Here is a 17,806-nt window from a genome sequence, read left to right on the forward strand (position 1 = left end):
AGGGTGGTGGAGTCATAATCAAGGATCCAGTGAGAATTGAACTCACGACCCCTGGTTTACAAGACCAGTGCTCTAACCACTGAGCTATGGAGCCATTTTTAGGAATCCTTTTTTAATAGTCTCCTCTCCTCCTTTCCTTGTCTCCTCTCCTTCATGACCATCTATTTGTTATTTTTAGGGGTAGATCAACTTTAATATTGCAGATTGATTCTGGGTTCCTTCAATGTAATTGTCTGCATCCTTTCCAATCCCCCATATATATTTTCTTACAAACATTTCATTTTATTATTTTCCCATAACCCTACCACCCCTCCCCTAATTGGAGAAAAGTAATGGACAACAATACTTAGGCTTCTACTTGTAGCTTATATATTCTATAAACATATTACGAACACAGTATATTTTACATTACTCATATATTTTTTTACATTTTTATTCCCACCCTTCAGCTACCCTCAACCACTTCCACCAATCTCTGAAAACCATCCCGTTTACTTTTTGTTAGCTGCACGTTTGACATAACTCCACAAGTGGTCTTTGTGATATCATTCAACAATTATTATACAATTTGTAAAAATAAAAAATCCCCAAATAATGTCATTTTAAAAATAATTAGCATATTTGACTTTAGCCATAATATTTCTTGTAATTGGCCTATTCATTCTTTTCTGGTGGATTAAACTGAAATTGCAACCAGTGTTCTATGGCTTGTTTAAAAACAGTGATATTCTGGAGATTATTTCATTTTCAAATAACCGAAAGTGAGAGGTTGTAATATCAATAAAGGGAAAAGGTCTATTCTTGTACATGGGTCATTGTAACTAATCTGCTGGAAAACCAGTTGGATTTAAATACAACTTTTATCTTACAGTTAATATAAGGAAAAGTTCTAGTTAACGTTGTTATTCTTTCAACATGCATGGCTGGTTTACATGACCTCTGCTACTCCTGTCTCTAGTTTCAGCCCTTTTTTAATCATGATGGGCGGCCCAGGACAGAATCGGCAAACGTGGAATCGTATGCTCAGTTTGTTTGGCAATGTCTCTTACAGTAGTTGTAATGCAGAGAATTATTTTTGCAGGGTGATACTGTCAGTTTGTTGTCACATTTACAACTTTCTGCTGTATAGAGCAAGAGAAATGGAGTCTCCCACCCTGTGCATTACAGTGTAAAGTTTCAGATGAAATTCACAGAGGGTGGTGGTGTCATAATCAAAGCCCCAGTGAGAATTGAACTCACAACCCCTGGTTTACAAGATCAGTGCTCTAACCACTGAGCTATGGAGCCATTCTTAGGGATCCTTTTTTAATAGTCACCTCTCCTCCTTTCCTTGTCTTCTCTCCTTCATGACCATCTATTTGTTATTTTTAGGGGTAGATCAACTTTAATATTGCAGATTGATTGTGGGTTCTTTCAATGTAATTGTCTGCATCCTTTCCAATCCCCCATATATATTTTCTTACAAACATTTTATTTTATTATTTTCCCATAACCCTACCACCCCTCCCCTAATTGGAGAAAATTAATGGACAACAATACTTAGGCTTCTATTTCTAGCTTATACATTCTATAAACATATTACGAACACAGTATATTTTACATTACTCATATATTTTTTAACATTTTTATTCCCACCCTTCAGCTACCCTCAAACACTTCCACCAATCTCTGAAAACCATCCCGTTTACTTTTTGTTAGCTGCACGTTTGACATAACTCCTCAAGTGGTCTTTGTGATATCATTCAACAATTATTATACAATTTGTAAAAATAAAAAATAAAAAAAATAACCAAATAATGTCATTGTTTTATCAATTAGTATATTTGACTTTAGCCATACTATTTGTTGTAATTGGCCTATTTCTTCATTCTTTTCTGGTGTATTAAACTGAAATTGCAACCAGCGTTCTATGGCTTGTTTAAAAACAGTGATATTGTGGAGATTATTTTATTTTCAAATAACCGAAAGTGAGAGGTTGCAATATTAATAAAGGGAAAAGGTCTATTCTTGTACATGGGTCATTGTAACTAATCTGCTGGAAAACCCGTTTGGATTTAAATACAACTTCTTTCTTACAGTTAATATAAGGAAAAGTTCTAGTTAACGTTGTTATTCTTTCAACATGCATGGCTGGTTTACATGACCTCTGCTACTCCTGTCTCTAGTTTCAGCCCTTTTTTAATCATGATGGGCGGCCCAGGACAGAATCGGGCAAACGTGGAATTGTATCCTCAGTTTGTTTGGCAATGTCTCTTACAGTAGTTGTAATGCAGAGAATTATTTTTGCAGGGTGATACTGTCAGTTTGTTGTCACATTTAGAACGTTCTGCTGTATAGAGCAAGAGAAATGGAATCTCCCACCCTGTGCATTACAGTGTAAAGTTTCAGATGAATGTCACAGAGGGTGGTGGAGTCATAATCAAGGCCCCAGTGAGAATTGAACTCACGACCCCTGGTTTACAAGACCAGTGCTCTAACCACTGAGCTATGGAACCATTCTTCAAGATCCTTCTTTAATAGTCTCCTCTCCTCCTTTCCTTGTCTTCTCTCCTTCGTGACCATCTATTTGTTATTTTTAGGGGTAGATCAACTTTAATATTGCAGATTGATTGTGGGTTCTTTCAATATAATTGTCTGCATCCTTTCCAATCCCCCATATATATTTTTTTACAAACATTTTATTTTATAATTTTCCCATAACCCTACCACCCCTCCCCTAATTGGAGAAAATTAATGGACAACAATACTTAGGCTTCTACTTCTAGCTTTATACATTCTATAAACATATTACGAACACAGTATATTTTACATTACTCATATATTTTTTTACATTTTTATTCCCACCCTTCAGCTACCCTCAACCACTTCCACCAATCTCTGAAAACCATCCCGTTTACTTTTTGTTAGCTGCACGTTTGACATAACTCCTCAAGTGGTCTTTGTGATATCATTCAACAATTATTATACAATTTGTAAAAAATAAAAATAAAAAAAATCACGAAATAATGTCATTGTTTTATCAATTAGTATATTTGACTTTAGCCATACTATTTGTTGTAATTGCCCTATTTCTTCATTATTTTCTGGTGTATTAAACTGAAATTGCAACCAGCGTTCTATGGCTTGTTTAAAAACAGTGATATTCTGGAGATTATATTATTTTCAAATAACCGAAAGTGAGAGGTTGCAATATCAATAAAGGGAAAAGGTCTATTCTTGTACATGGGTCATTGTAACTAATCTGCTGGAAAACCAGTTTGGATTTAAATACAACTTCTTTCTTACAGTTAATATAAGGAAAAGTTCTAGGTAACGTTGTTATTCTTTCAACATGCATCGCTGGTTTACATGACCTCTGCTACTCCTGTCTCTAGTTTCAGCCCTTTTTTAATCATGATGGGCGGCCCGGGACAGAATCGGCAAACGTGGAATCGTATCCTCAGTTTGTTTGGCAATGTCTCTTACAGTAGTTGTAATGCAGAGAATTATTTTTGCAGGGTGATACTGTCAGTTTGTTGTCACATTTAGAACGTTCTGCTGTATAGAGCAAGAGAAATGGAATCTCCCACCCTGTGGATTACAGTGTAAAGTTTCAGATGAATGTCACAGAGGGTGGTGGAGTCATAATAAAGGCCCCAGTGAAAATTGAACTCACGACCTCTGGTTTACAAGACCAGTGCTCTAACCACTGAGCTATGGAGCCATTCTTCAAGATCCTTCATTAATAGTCTCCTCTCCTCCTTTCCTTGTCTCCTCTCCTTCATGACCATCTATTTGTTATTTTTAGGGGTAGATCAACTTTAATATTGCAGATTGATTGTTGGTTCTTTCAATGTAATTGTCTGCATCCTTTCCAATCCCCCATATATATTTTTTTACAAACATTTTATTTTATTATTTTCCCATAACCCTACCACCCCTCCCCTAATTGGAGAAAATTAATGGACAACAATACTTAGGCTTCTACTTCTAGCTTATACATTCTATAAACATATTATGAACACAGTATATTTTATATTACTCATATATTTTTTTACATTTTTATTTCCACCCTTCAGCTACCCTCAACCACTTCCACCAATCTCTGAAAACCATCCCGTTTACTTTCTGTTAGCTGCACGTGTGACATAACTCCACAAGTGGTCTTTGTGATATCATTCAACAATTATTATACAATTTGTAAAAATAAAAAATAAAAAATCCCCAAATAATGTCATTTTTTAAATAATTTGCATATTTGACTTTAGCCATAATATTTGTTGTAATTGGCCTATTTCTTCATTATTTTCTGGTGGATTAAACTGAAATTGCAACCAGTGTTCTATGGCTTGTTTAAAAACAGTGATATTCTGGAGATGATTTCATTTTCAAATAACCGAAAGTGAGAGGTTGCAATATCAATAAAGGGAAAAGGTCTATTCTTGTACATGGGTCATTGTAACTAATCTGCTGGAAAACCAGTTTGGATTTAAATACAACTTTTATCTTACAGTTAATATAAGGAAACGTTCAGGTTAACGTTGTTATTCTTTCAACATGCATCGCTGGTTTACATGACCTCTGCTACTCCTGTCTCTAGTTTCAGCCCTTTTTTAATCATGATAGGCGGTCCATGACAGAATCGGCAAACGTGGAATCGTATCCTCAGTTTGTTTGGCAATGTCTCTTACAGTAGTTGTAATGCAGAGAATTATTTTTGCAGGGTGATACTGTCAGTTTGTTGTCACATTTAGAACTTTCTGCTGTATAGAGCAAGAGAAATGAAATCTCCCACCCTGTGCATTACAGTGTAAAGTTTCAGATGAATGTCACAGAGGGTGGTGGAGTCATTATCAAGGCCCCAGTGATAATTGAACTCACAACCCCTGGTTTACAAGACCAGTGCTCTAACCAATGAGCTATGGAGCCATTCTTAGGAATCCTTCTTTAATAGTCTCCTCTCCTCCTTTCCTTGTCTCCTCTCCTTCATGACCATTTATTTGTTATTTTTAGGGGTAGATCAACTTTAATATTGCAGATTGATTGTGGGTTCTTTCAATGTAATTGTTTGCATCCTTTCCAATCCCCGATATATATTTTTTTACAAACATTTTATTATGTTCCCATAACCCTACCACCCCTCCCCTAATTGGAGAAAATTAATGGACAACAATACTTAGGCTTCTACTTCTAACTTTATACATTCTATAAACATATTATGAACACAGTATATTTTATATTACTCATATATTTTTTTACATTTTTATTCCCACCCTTCAGCTACCCTCAACCACTTCCACCAATCTCTGAAAACCATCCCGTTTACTTTCTGTTAGCTGCACGTGTGACATAACTCCACAAGTAGTCTTTGTGATATCATTCAATAATTATTATACAATTTGTAAAAAAAATATTTAAAAAATCCCCAAATAATGTCATTTTTTAAATAATTAGCATATTTGACTTTAGCCATAATATTTGTTGTAATTGGCCTATTTCTTCATTATTTTCTGGTGGATTAAACTGAAATTGCAACCAGTGTTCTATGGCTTGTTTAAAAACAGTGATATTCTGGAGATGATTTCATTTTCAAATAACCGAAAGTGAGAGGTTGCAATATCAATAAAGGGAAAAGGTCTATTCTTGTACATGGGTCATTGTAACTAATCTGCTGGAAAACCAGTTTGGATTTAAATACAACTTTTATCTTCCAGTTAATATAAGGAAAAGTTCAGGTTAACGTTGTTATTCTTTCAAACATGCATCGCTGGTTTACATGACCTCTGCTACTCCTGTCTCTAGTTTCAGCCCTTTTTTAATCATGATGGGCGGCCCAGGACAGAATCGGCAAACGTGGAATCGTATCCTCAGTTTGTTTGGCAATTTCTCTTACAGTAGTTGTAATGCAGAGAATTATTTTTGCAGGGTGATACTGTCAGTTTGTTGTCACATTTAGAACTGTCTGCTGTATAGAGCAAGAGAAATGGAATCTCCCAACCTGTGCATTTCAGTGTAAAGTTTCAGATGAATGTCACAGGGGGTAGTGGAGTCATAATCAAGGCTCCAGTGAGAATTGAACTCACGACCCCTGGTTCACAAGACCAGTGCTCTAACCACTGAGCTATGGAGCCATTCTTAGGAATCCTTCTTTAATAGTCTCCTCTCCTCCTTTCCTTGTCTCCTCTCCTTCATGACCATCTATTTGTTATTTTTAGGGGTAGATCAACTTTAATATTGCAGATTGATTGTGGGTTCTTTCAATGTAATTGTCTGCATCCTTTCCAATCCCCCATATATATTTTCTTACAAACATTTTATTATGTTCCCATAACCCTGCCACCCCTCCCCTAATTGGAGAAAATTAATGGACAACAATACTTAGGCTTCTACTTCTAGCTTTATACATTCTATAAACATATTATGAACACAGTATATTTTATATTACTCATATATTTTTTTACATTTTTATTCCCACCCTTCAGCTACCCTCAACCACTTCCACCAATCTCTGAAAACCATCCCGTTTACTTTCTGTTAGCTGCACTTGTGACATAACTCCACAAGTGGTCTTTGTGATATCATTCAACAATTATTATACAATTTGTAAAAATAAAAAATAAAAAATCCCCAAATAATGTCATTTTTTAAATAATTAGCATATTTGACTTTAGCCATAATATTTGTTGTAATTGGCCTATTTCTTCATTATTTTCTGGTGGATTAAACTGAAATTGCAACCAGTGTTCTATGGCTTGTTTAAAAACAGTGATATTCTGGAGATGATTCCATTTTCAAATAACCGAAAGTGAGAGGTTGCAATATCAATAAAGGGAAAAGGTCTATTCTTGTACATGGGTCATTTTAACTAATCTGCTGGAAAACCAGTTTGGATTTAAATACAACTTTTATCTTCCAGTTAATATAAGGAAAAGTTCAGGTTAACGTTGTTATTCTTTCAACATGCATGGCTGGTTTACATGACCTCTGCTACTCCTGTCTCTAGTTTCAGCCCTTTTTTAATCATGATGGGCGGCCCAGGACAGAATCGGCAAACGTGGAATCGTATCCTCAGTTTGTTTGGCAATGTCTCTTACAGTAGTTGTAATGCAGAAAATTATTTTTGCAGGGTGATACTGTCAGTTTGTTGTCACATTTAGAACTTTCTGCTGTATAGAGCAAGAGAAATGGAATCTCCCACCCTGTGCATTTCAGTGTAAAGTTTCAGATGAATGTCACAGGGGGTAGTGGAGTCATAATCAAGGCTCCAGTGAGAATTGAACTCACGACCCCTGGTTCACAAGACCAGTGCTCTAACCACTGAGCTATGGAGCCATTCTTAGGAATCCTTCTTTAATAGTCTCCTCTCCTCCTTTCCTTGTCTCCTCTCCTTCATGACCATCTATTTGTTCTTTTTAGGGGTAGATCAACTTTAATATTGCAGATTGATTGTGGGTTCTTTCAATGTAATTGTCTGCATCCTTTCCAATCCCCCATATATATTTTCTTACAAACATTTTATTATGTTCCCATAATCCTACCACCCCTCCCCTAATTGGAGAAAATTAATGGACAACAATACTTAGGCTTCTACTTCTAGCTTTATACATTCTATAAACATATTATGAACACAGTATATTTTATATTACTCATATACTTTTTTACATTTTTATTCCCACCCTTCAGCTACCCTCAACCACTTCCACCAATCACTGAAAACCATCCCGTTTACTTTCTGTTAGCTGCACGTGTGACATAACTCCACAAGTGGTCTTTGTGATATCATTCAACAATTATTATACAATTTGTAAAAAAATAAATAAAATAAAAAATCCCAAAAATAATGTCATTTTTTAAATAATTAGCATATTTGACTTTAGCCATAATATTTGTTGTAATTGGCCTATTTCTTCATTATTTTCTGATGGATTAAACTGAAATTGCAACCAGTGTTCTATGGCTTGTTTAAAAACAGTGATATTCTGGAGATTATTTCATTTTCAAATAACCGAAAGTGAGAGGTTGCAATATCAATAAAGGGAAAAGGTCTATTCTTGTACATGGGTCATTGTAACTAATCTGCTGGAAAACCAGTTTGGATTTAAATACAACTTTTATCTTACAGTTAATATAAGGAAAAGTTCAGGTTAACGTTGTTATTCTTTCAACATGCATGGCTGGTTTACATGACCTCTGCTACTCCTGTCTCTAGTTTCAGCCCTTTTTTAATCATGATGGGAGGCCCAGGACAGAATCGGCAAACGTGGAATCGTATCCTCAGTTTGTTTGGCAATGTCTCTTACAGTAGTTGTAATGCAGAGAATTATTTTTGCAGGGTGATACTGTCAGTTTGTTGTCACATTTAGAACTTTCTGCTGTATAGAGCAAGAGAATTGGAATCTCCCACCCTGTGCATTACAGTGTAAAGTTTCAGATGAATGTCACAGAGAGTGGTGGAGTCATAATCAAGGCCCCAGTGAGAATTGAACTCACGACCCCTGGTTTACAAGACCAGTGCTCTAACCACTGAGCTATGGAACCATTATTAGGAATACTTCTTTAATAGTCTCCTCTCCTTCTTTCCTTGTCTCCTCTCCTTCATTACCATTTATTTGTTATTTTTAGGGGTAGATCAACTTTAATATTGCAGATTGATTGTGGGTTCTTTCAATGTAATTGTCTGCATCCTTTCCAATCCCCCATATATATTTTCTTACAAACATTTTATTATGTTCCCATAATCCTACCACCCCTCCCCTAATTGGAGAAAATTAATGGACAACAATACTTAGGCTTCTACTTCTAGCTTTATACATTCTATAAACATATTATGAACACAGTATATTTTATATTACTCATATACTTTTTTACATTTTTATTCCCACCCTTCAGCTACCCTCAACCACTTCCACCAATCACTGAAAACCATCCCGTTTACTTTCTGTTAGCTGCACGTGTGACATAACTCCACAAGTGGTCTTTGTGATATCATTCAACAATTATTATACAATTTGTAAAAAAATAAATAAAATAAAAAATCCCAAAAATAATGTCATTTTTTAAATAATTAGCATATTTGACTTTAGCCATAATATTTGTTGTAATTGGCCTATTTCTTCATTATTTTCTGGTGGATTAAACTGAAATTGCAACCAGTGTTCTATGGCTTGTTTAAAAACAGTGATATTCTGGAGATTATTTCATTTTCAAATAACCGAAAGTGAGAGGTTGCAATATCAATAAAGGGAAAAGGTCTATTCTTGTACATGGGTCATTGTAACTAATCTGCTGGAAAACCAGTTTGGATTTAAATACAACTTTTATCTTACAGTTAATATAAGGAAAAGTTCAGGTTAACGTTGTTATTCTTTCAACATGCATGGCTGGTTTACATGACCTCTGCTACTCCTGTCTCTAGTTTCAGCCCTTTTTTAATCATGATGGGAGGCCCAGGACAGAATCGGCAAACGTGGAATCGTATCCTCAGTTTGTTTGGCAATGTCTCTTACAGTAGTTGTAATGCAGAGAATTATTTTTGCAGGGTGATACTGTCAGTTTGTTGTCACATTTAGAACTTTCTGCTGTATAGAGCAAGAGAATTGGAATCTCCCACCCTGTGCATTACAGTGTAAAGTTTCAGATGAATGTCACAGAGAGTGGTGGAGTCATAATCAAGGCCCCAGTGAGAATTGAACTCACGACCCCTGGTTTACAAGACCAGTGCTCTAACCACTGAGCTATGGAACCATTATTAGGAATACTTCTTTAATAGTCTCCTCTCCTTCTTTCCTTGTCTCCTCTCCTTCATTACCATTTATTTGTTATTTTTAGGGGTAGATCAACTTTAATATTGCAGATTGATTGTGGGTTCTTTCAATGTAATTGTCTGCATCCTTTCCAATCCCCCATATATATTTTCTTACAAACATTTTATTATGTTCCCATAATCCTACCACCCCTCCCCTAATTGGAGAAAATTAATGGACAACAATACTTAGGCTTCTACTTCTAGCTTTATACATTCTATAAACATATTATGAACACAGTATATTTTATATTACTCATATACTTTTTTACATTTTTATTCCCACCCTTCAGCTACCCTCAACCACTTCCACCAATCACTGAAAACCATCCCGTTTACTTTCTGTTAGCTGCACGTGTGACATAACTCCACAAGTGGTCTTTGTGATATCATTCAACAATTATTATACAATTTGTAAAAAAAAGAAAAAAAAAAAATCCCAAAAATAATGTCATTTGTTAAATAATTAGCATATTTGACTTTAGCCATAATATTTGTTGTAATTGGCCTATTTCTTCATTATTTTCTGGTGGATTAAACTGAAATCGCAACCAGCGTTCTATGGCTTGTTTAAAAACAGTGATATTCTGGAGATGATTTCATTTTCAAATAACCGAAAGTGAGAGGTTGCAATATCAATAAAGGGAAAAGGTCTATTCTTGTACATGGGTCATTGTAACTAATCTGCTGGAAAACCAGTTTGGATTTAAATACAACTTTTATCTTACAGTTAATATAAGGAAAAGTTCTAGTTAACGTTGTTATTCTTTCAACATGCATCGCTGGTTTACATGACCTCTGCTACTCCTGTCTCTAGTTTCAGCCCTTTTTTAATCATGATGGGCGGCCCAGGACAGAATCGGCAAACGTGGAATCGTATCCTCAGTTTGTTTGGCAATGTCTCTTACAGTAGTTGCAATGGAGAGAATTATTTTTGCAGGGTGATACTGTCAGTTTGTTGTCACATTTAGAACTTTCTGCTGTATAGAGCAAGAGAAATGGAATCTCCCACCCTGTGAATTTCAGTGTAAAGTTTCAGATGAATGTCACAGAGGGTGGTGGAGTCATAATCAAGGCTCCAGTGAGAATTGAACTCACGACCCCTGGTTTACAAGACCAGTGCTCTAACCACTGAGCTATGGAGCCATTCTTAGGAATCCTTCTTTAATAGTCTCCTCTCCTCCTTTCCTTGTCTCCTCTCCTTCATGACCATCTTTTTGTTCTTTTTAGGGGTAGATCAACTTTAATATTGCAGATTGATTGTGGGTTCTTTCAATGTAATTGTCTGCATCCTTTCCAATCCCCCATATATATTTTCTTACAAACATTTTATTATGTTCCCATAATCCTACCACCCCTCCCCTAATTGGAGAAAATTAATGGACAACAATACTTAGGCTTCTACTTCTAGCTTTATACATTCTATAAACATATTATGAACACAGTATATTTTATATTACTCATATATTTTTTTACATTTTTATTCCCACCCTTCAGCTACCCTCAACCACTTCCACCAATCTCTGAAAACCATCCCGTTTACTTTCTGTTAGCTGCACGTGTGACATAACTCCACAAGTGGTCTTTGTGATATCATTCAACAATTATTATACAATTTGTAAAAAAAAAAAAAAAAAAAAAATCCCCAAATAATGTCATTTTTTAAATAATTAGCATATTTGACTTTAGCCATAATATTTGTTGTAATTGGCCTATTTCTTCATTATTTTCTGGTGGATTAAACTGAAATTGCAACCAGTGTTCTATGGCTTGTTTAAAAACAGTGATATTCTGGAGATGATTTCATTTTCAAATAACCGAAAGTGAGAGGTTGCAATATCAATAAAGGGAAAAGGTCTATTCTTGTACATGGGTCATTGTAACTAATCTGCTGGAAAACCAGTTTGGATTTAAATACAACTTTTATCTTACAGTTAATATAAGGAAAAGTTCAGGTTAACGTTGTTATTCTTTCAACATGCATGGCTGGTTTACATGACCTCTGCTACTCCTGTCTCTAGTTTCAGCCCTTTTTTAATCATGATGGGAGGCCCAGGACAGAATCGGCAAACGTGGAATCGTATCCTCAGTTTGTTTGGCAATGTCTCTTACAGTAGTTGTAATGCAGAGAATTATTTTTGCAGGGTGATACTGTCAGTTTGTTGTCACATTTAGAACTTTCTGCTGTATAGAGCAAGAGAATTGGAATCTCCCACCCTGTGCATTACAGTGTAAAGTTTCAGATGAATGTCACAGAGAGTGGTGGAGTCATAATCAAGGCCCCAGTGAGAATTGAACTCACGACCCCTGGTTTACAAGACCAGTGCTCTAACCACTGAGCTATGGAACCATTATTAGGAATACTTCTTTAATAGTCTCCTCTCCTTCTTTCCTTGTCTCCTCTCCTTCATTACCATTTATTTGTTATTTTTAGGGGTAGATCAACTTTAATATTGCAGATTGATTGTGGGTTCTTTCAATGTAATTGTCTGCATCCTTTCCAATCCCCCATATATATTTTCTTACAAACATTTTATTATGTTCCCATAATCCTACCACCCCTCCCCTAATTGGAGAAAATTAATGGACAACAATACTTAGGCTTCTACTTCTAGCTTTATACATTCTATAAACATATTATGAACACAGTATATTTTATATTACTCATATACTTTTTTACATTTTTATTCCCACCCTTCAGCTACCCTCAACCACTTCCACCAATCACTGAAAACCATCCCGTTTACTTTCTGTTAGCTGCACGTGTGACATAACTCCACAAGTGGTCTTTGTGATATCATTCAACAATTATTATACAATTTGTAAAAAAAAAAATAAAAAAAAATCCCAAAAATAATGTCATTTTTTTAATAATTAGCATATTTGACTTTAGCCATAATATTTGTTGTAATTGGCCTATTTCTTCATTATTTTCTGGTGGATTAAACTGAAATCGCAACCAGCGTTCTATGGCTTGTTTAAAAACAGTGATATTCTGGAGATGATTTCATTTTCAAATAACCGAAAGTGAGAGGTTGCAATATCAATAAAGGGAAAAGGTCTATTCTTGTACATGGGTCATTGTAACTAATCTGCTGGAAAACCAGTTTGGATTTAAATACAACTTTTATCTTACAGTTAATATAAGGAAAAGTTCTAGTTAACGTTGTTATTCTTTCAACATGCATCGCTGGTTTACATGACCTCTGCTACTCCTGTCTCTAGTTTCAGCCCTTTTTTAATCATGATGGGCGGCCCAGGACAGAATCGGCAAACGTGGAATCGTATCCTCAGTTTGTTTGGCAATGTCTCTTACAGTAGTTGCAATGGAGAGAATTATTTTTGCAGGGTGATACTGTCAGTTTGTTGTCACATTTAGAACTTTCTGCTGTATAGAGCAAGAGAAATGGAATCTCCCACCCTGTGAATTTCAGTGTAAAGTTTCAGATGAATGTCACAGAGGGTGGTGGAGTCATAATCAAGGCTCCAGTGAGAATTGAACTCACGACCCCTGGTTTACAAGACCAGTGCTCTAACCACTGAGCTATGGAGCCATTCTTAGGAATCCTTCTTTAATAGTCTCCTCTCCTCCTTTCCTTGTCTCCTCTCCTTCATGACCATCTTTTTGTTCTTTTTAGGGGTAGATCAACTTTAATATTGCAGATTGATTGTGGGTTCTTTCAATGTAATTGTCTGCATCCTTTCCAATCCCCCATATATATTTTCTTACAAACATTTTATTATGTTCCCATAATCCTACCACCCCTCCCCTAATTGGAGAAAATTAATGGACAACAATACTTAGGCTTCTACTTCTAGCTTTATACATTCTATAAACATATTATGAACACAGTATATTTTATATTACTCATATATTTTTTTACATTTTTATTCCCACCCTTCAGCTACCCTCAACCACTTCCACCAATCTCTGAAAACCATCCCGTTTACTTTCTGTTAGCTGCACGTGTGACATAACTCCACAAGTGGTCTTTGTGATATCATTCAACAATTATTATACAATTTGTAAAAAAAAAATAAAAAAAAAATCCCCAAATAATGTCATTTTTTAAATAATTAGCATATTTGACTTTAGCCATAATATTTGTTGTAATTGGCCTATTTCTTCATTATTTTCTGGTGGATTAAACTGAAATTGCAACCAGTGTTCTATGGCTTGTTTAAAAACAGTGATATTCTGGAGATGATTTCATTTTCAAATAACCGAAAGTGAGAGGTTGCAATATCAATAAAGGGAAAAGGTCTATTCTTGTACATGGGTCATTGTAACTAATCTGCTGGAAAACCAGTTTGGATTTAAATACAACTTTTATCTTCCAGTTAATATAAGGAAAAGTTCAGGTTAACGTTGTTATTCTTTCAACATGCATCGCTGGTTTACATGACCTCTGCTACTCCTGTCTCTAGTTTCAGCCCTTTTTTAATCATGATGGGCAGCCCAGGACAGAATCGGCAAACGTGGAATCGTATCCTCAGTTTGTTTGGCAATTTCTCTTACAGTAGTTGTAATGCAGAGAATTATTTTTGCAGGGTGATACTGTCAGTTTGTTGTCACATTTAGAACTTTCTGCTGTATAGAGCAAGAGAAATGGAATCTCCCACCCTGTGCATTTCAGTGTAAAGTTTCAGATGAATGTCACAGAGGGTGGTGGAGTCATAATCAAGGCTCCAGTGAGAATTGAACTCACGACCCCTGGTTTACAAGACCAGTGCTCTAACCACTGAGCTATGGAGCCATTCTTAGGAATCCTTCTTTAATAGTCTCCTCTCCTCCTTTCCTTGTCTCCTCTCCTTCATGACCATCTATTTGTTCTTTTTAGGGGTAGATCAACTTTAATATTGCAGATTGATTGTGGGTTCTTTCAATGTAATTGTCTGCATCCTTTCCAATCCCCCATATATATTTTCTTACAAACATTTTATTATGTTCCCATAATCCTACCACCCCTCCCCTAATTGGAGAAAATTAATGGACAACAATATTTAGGCTTCTACTTCTAGCTTTATACATTCTATAAACATATTATGAACACAGTATATTTTATATTACTCATATATTTTTTTACATTTTTATTCCCACCCTTCAGCTACCCTCAACCACTTCCACCAATCTCTGAAAACCATCCCGTTTACTTTCTGTTAGCTGCACGTGTGACATAACTCCACAAGTGGTCTTTGTGATATCATTCAACAATTATTATACAATTTGTAAAAAATAAATTAAAAAAAATCCCCAAATAATGTCATTTTTTAAATAATTAGCATATTTGACTTTAGCCATAATATTTGTTGTAATTGGCCTATTTCTTCATTATTTTCTGGTGGATTAAACTGAAATTGCAACCAGTGTTCTATGGCTTGTTTAAAAACAGTGATATTCTGGAGATGATTTCATTTTCAAATAACCGAAAGTGAGAGGTTGCAATATCAATAAAGGGAAAAGGTCTATTCTTGTACATGGGTCATTGTAACTAATCTGCTGGAAAACCAGTTTAGATTTAAATACAACTTTTATCTTACAGTTAATATAAGGAAAAGTTCTAGTTAACGTTGTTATTCTTTCAACATGCATCGCTGGTTTACATGACCTCTGCTACTCCTGTCTCTAGTTTCAGCCCTTTTTTAATCATGATGGGCGGCCCAGGACAGAATCAGCAAACGTGGAATCGTATCCTCAGTTTGTTTGGCAATGTCTCTTACAGTAGTTGCAATGCAGAGAATTATTTTTGCAGGGTGATACTGTCAGTTTGTTGTCATATTTAGAACTTTCTGCTGTATAGAGCAAGAGAAATGGAATCTCCCACCCTGTGAATTTCAGTGTAAAGTTTCAGATGAATGCCACAGAGGGTGGTGGAGTCATAATCGAGGCTCCAGTGAGAATTGAACTCACGACCCATGGTTTACAAGACCAGTGCTCTAACCACTGAGCTATGGAGCCATTCTCAGGAAACTGTCTTTAATAGTCTCCTCTCCTCCTTTCCTTGTCTCCTCTCCTTCATGACCATCTATTTGTTATTTTTAGGGGTAGATCAACTTTAATATTGCAGATTGATTGTGGGTTCTTTCAATGTAATTGTCTGCATCCTTTCCAATCCCCCATATATATTTTCTTACAAACATTTTATTATGTTCCCATAATCCTACCACCCCTCCCCTAATTGGAGAAAATTAATGGACAACAATACTTAGGCTTCTACTTCTAGCTTTATACATTCTATAAACATATTATGAACACAGTATATTTTATATTACTCATATATTTTTTTACATTTTTATTCCCACCCTTCAGCTACCCTCAACCACTTCCACCAATCTCTGAAAACCATCCCGTTTACTTTCTGTTAGCTGCACGTGTGACATAACTCCACAAGTGGTCTTTGTGATATCATTCAACAATTATTATACAATTTGTAAAAAAAAAATTAAAAAAAAATCCCCAAATAATGTCATTTTTTAAATAATTAGCATATTTGACTTTAGCCATAATATTTGTTGTAATTGGCCTATTTCTTCATTATTTTCTGGTGGATTAAACTGAAATTGCAACCAGTGTTCTATGGCTTGTTTAAAAACAGTGATATTCTGGAGATGATTTCATTTTCAAATAACCGAAAGTGAGAGGTTGCAATATCAATAAAGGGAAAAGGTCTATTCTTGTACATGGGTCATTGTAACTAATCTGCTGGAAAACCAGTTTGGATTTAAATACAACTTTTATCTTCCAGTTAATATAAGGAAAAGTTCAGGTTAACGTTGTTATTCTTTCAACATGCATCGCTGGTTTACATGACCTCTGCTACTCCTGTCTCTAGTTTCAGCCCTTTTTTAATCATGATGGGCGGCCCAGGACAGAATCGGCAAACGTGGAATCGTATCCTCAGTTTGTTTGGCAATTTCTCTTACAGTAGTTGTAATGCAGAGAATTATTTTTGCAGGGTGATACTGTCAGTTTGTTGTCACATTTAGAACTTTCTGCTGTATAGAGCAAGAGAAATGGAATCTCCCACCCTGTGCATTTCAGTGTAAAGTTTCAGATGAATGTCACAGAGGGTGGTGGAGTCATAATCAAGGCTCCAGTGAGAATTGAACTCACGACCCCTGGTTTACAAGACCAGTGCTCTAACCACTGAGCTATGGAGCCATTCTTAGGAACCCTTCTTTAATAGTCTCCTCTCCTCCTTTCATTGTCTCCTCTCCTTCATGACCATCTATTTGTTATTTTTAGGGGTAGATCAACTTTAATATTGCAGATTGATTGTGGGTTCTTTCAATGTAATTGTCTGCATCCTTTCCAATCCCCCATATATATTTTCTTACAAACATTTTATTATGTTCCCATAATCCTACCACCCCTCCCCTAATTGGAGAAAATTAATGGACAACAATACTTAGGCTTCTACTTCTAGCTTTATACATTCTATAAACATATTATGAACACAGTATATTTTATATTACTCATATATTTTTTTACATTTTTATTCCCACCCTTCAGCTACCCTCAACCACTTCCACCAATCTCTGAAAACCATCCCGTTTACTTTCTGTTAGCTGCACGTGTGACATAACTCCACAAGTGGTCTTTGTGATATCATTCAACAATTATTATACAATTTGTAAAAATAAAAAATCCCCAAATAATGTCATTTTTTAAATAATTAGCATATTTGACTTTAGCCATAATATTTGTTGTAATTGGCCTATTTCTTCATTATTTTCTGGTGGATTAAACTGAAATTGCAACCAGTGTTCTATGGCTTGTTTAAAAACAGTGATATTCTGGAGATGATTTCATTTTCAAATAACCGAAAGTGAGAGGTTGCAATATCAATAAAGGGAAAAGGTCTATTCTTGTACATGGGTCATTGTAACTAATCTGCTGGAAAACCAGTTTGGATTTAAATACAACTTTTATCTTACAGTTAATATAAGGAAAAGTTCAGGTTAACGTTGTTATTCTTTCAACATGCATCGCTGGTTTACATGACCTCTGCTACTCCTGTCTCT

General features: G+C 35.4%; 15 non-coding genes across 15 annotated transcripts; all 15 read right to left on the reverse strand.

Annotated features, from left to right (window-relative positions):
• Positions 1-21: 21 nt before the first annotated feature.
• On the reverse strand, positions 22-94 carry trnat-ugu (transfer RNA threonine (anticodon UGU)). The gene has a single exon. It is a non-coding gene; the product is annotated as a tRNA-Thr (tRNA).
• Positions 95-1,214: 1,120 nt separating this feature from the next.
• On the reverse strand, positions 1,215-1,287 carry trnat-ugu (transfer RNA threonine (anticodon UGU)). The gene has a single exon. It is a non-coding gene; the product is annotated as a tRNA-Thr (tRNA).
• Positions 1,288-2,422: 1,135 nt separating this feature from the next.
• trnat-ugu (transfer RNA threonine (anticodon UGU)) lies at positions 2,423-2,495 on the reverse strand. Its single transcript has one exon. It is a non-coding gene; the product is annotated as a tRNA-Thr (tRNA).
• Positions 2,496-3,630: 1,135 nt separating this feature from the next.
• On the reverse strand, positions 3,631-3,703 carry trnat-ugu (transfer RNA threonine (anticodon UGU)). The gene has a single exon. It is a non-coding gene; the product is annotated as a tRNA-Thr (tRNA).
• Positions 3,704-4,835: 1,132 nt separating this feature from the next.
• Positions 4,836-4,908, reverse strand: trnat-ugu (transfer RNA threonine (anticodon UGU)). The gene has a single exon. It is a non-coding gene; the product is annotated as a tRNA-Thr (tRNA).
• Positions 4,909-6,037: 1,129 nt separating this feature from the next.
• Positions 6,038-6,110, reverse strand: trnat-ugu (transfer RNA threonine (anticodon UGU)). Its single transcript has one exon. It is a non-coding gene; the product is annotated as a tRNA-Thr (tRNA).
• Positions 6,111-7,238: 1,128 nt separating this feature from the next.
• On the reverse strand, positions 7,239-7,311 carry trnat-ugu (transfer RNA threonine (anticodon UGU)). Its single transcript has one exon. It is a non-coding gene; the product is annotated as a tRNA-Thr (tRNA).
• Positions 7,312-8,444: 1,133 nt separating this feature from the next.
• trnat-ugu (transfer RNA threonine (anticodon UGU)) lies at positions 8,445-8,517 on the reverse strand. The gene has a single exon. It is a non-coding gene; the product is annotated as a tRNA-Thr (tRNA).
• Positions 8,518-9,650: 1,133 nt separating this feature from the next.
• On the reverse strand, positions 9,651-9,723 carry trnat-ugu (transfer RNA threonine (anticodon UGU)). The gene has a single exon. It is a non-coding gene; the product is annotated as a tRNA-Thr (tRNA).
• A 1,131-nt stretch (positions 9,724-10,854) lies between these two features.
• On the reverse strand, positions 10,855-10,927 carry trnat-ugu (transfer RNA threonine (anticodon UGU)). Its single transcript has one exon. It is a non-coding gene; the product is annotated as a tRNA-Thr (tRNA).
• Positions 10,928-12,058: 1,131 nt separating this feature from the next.
• trnat-ugu (transfer RNA threonine (anticodon UGU)) lies at positions 12,059-12,131 on the reverse strand. The gene has a single exon. It is a non-coding gene; the product is annotated as a tRNA-Thr (tRNA).
• A 1,131-nt stretch (positions 12,132-13,262) lies between these two features.
• trnat-ugu (transfer RNA threonine (anticodon UGU)) lies at positions 13,263-13,335 on the reverse strand. The gene has a single exon. It is a non-coding gene; the product is annotated as a tRNA-Thr (tRNA).
• A 1,130-nt stretch (positions 13,336-14,465) lies between these two features.
• On the reverse strand, positions 14,466-14,538 carry trnat-ugu (transfer RNA threonine (anticodon UGU)). The gene has a single exon. It is a non-coding gene; the product is annotated as a tRNA-Thr (tRNA).
• Positions 14,539-15,667: 1,129 nt separating this feature from the next.
• trnat-ugu (transfer RNA threonine (anticodon UGU)) lies at positions 15,668-15,740 on the reverse strand. The gene has a single exon. It is a non-coding gene; the product is annotated as a tRNA-Thr (tRNA).
• A 1,130-nt stretch (positions 15,741-16,870) lies between these two features.
• Positions 16,871-16,943, reverse strand: trnat-ugu (transfer RNA threonine (anticodon UGU)). The gene has a single exon. It is a non-coding gene; the product is annotated as a tRNA-Thr (tRNA).
• Positions 16,944-17,806: the final 863 nt, after the last annotated feature.

Source organism: Salvelinus alpinus, chromosome 4 (genome assembly GCF_045679555.1).
Source record: "Salvelinus alpinus chromosome 4, SLU_Salpinus.1, whole genome shotgun sequence".
In the NCBI taxonomy this organism is placed as follows: Eukaryota; Metazoa; Chordata; class Actinopteri; order Salmoniformes; family Salmonidae; genus Salvelinus; species Salvelinus alpinus.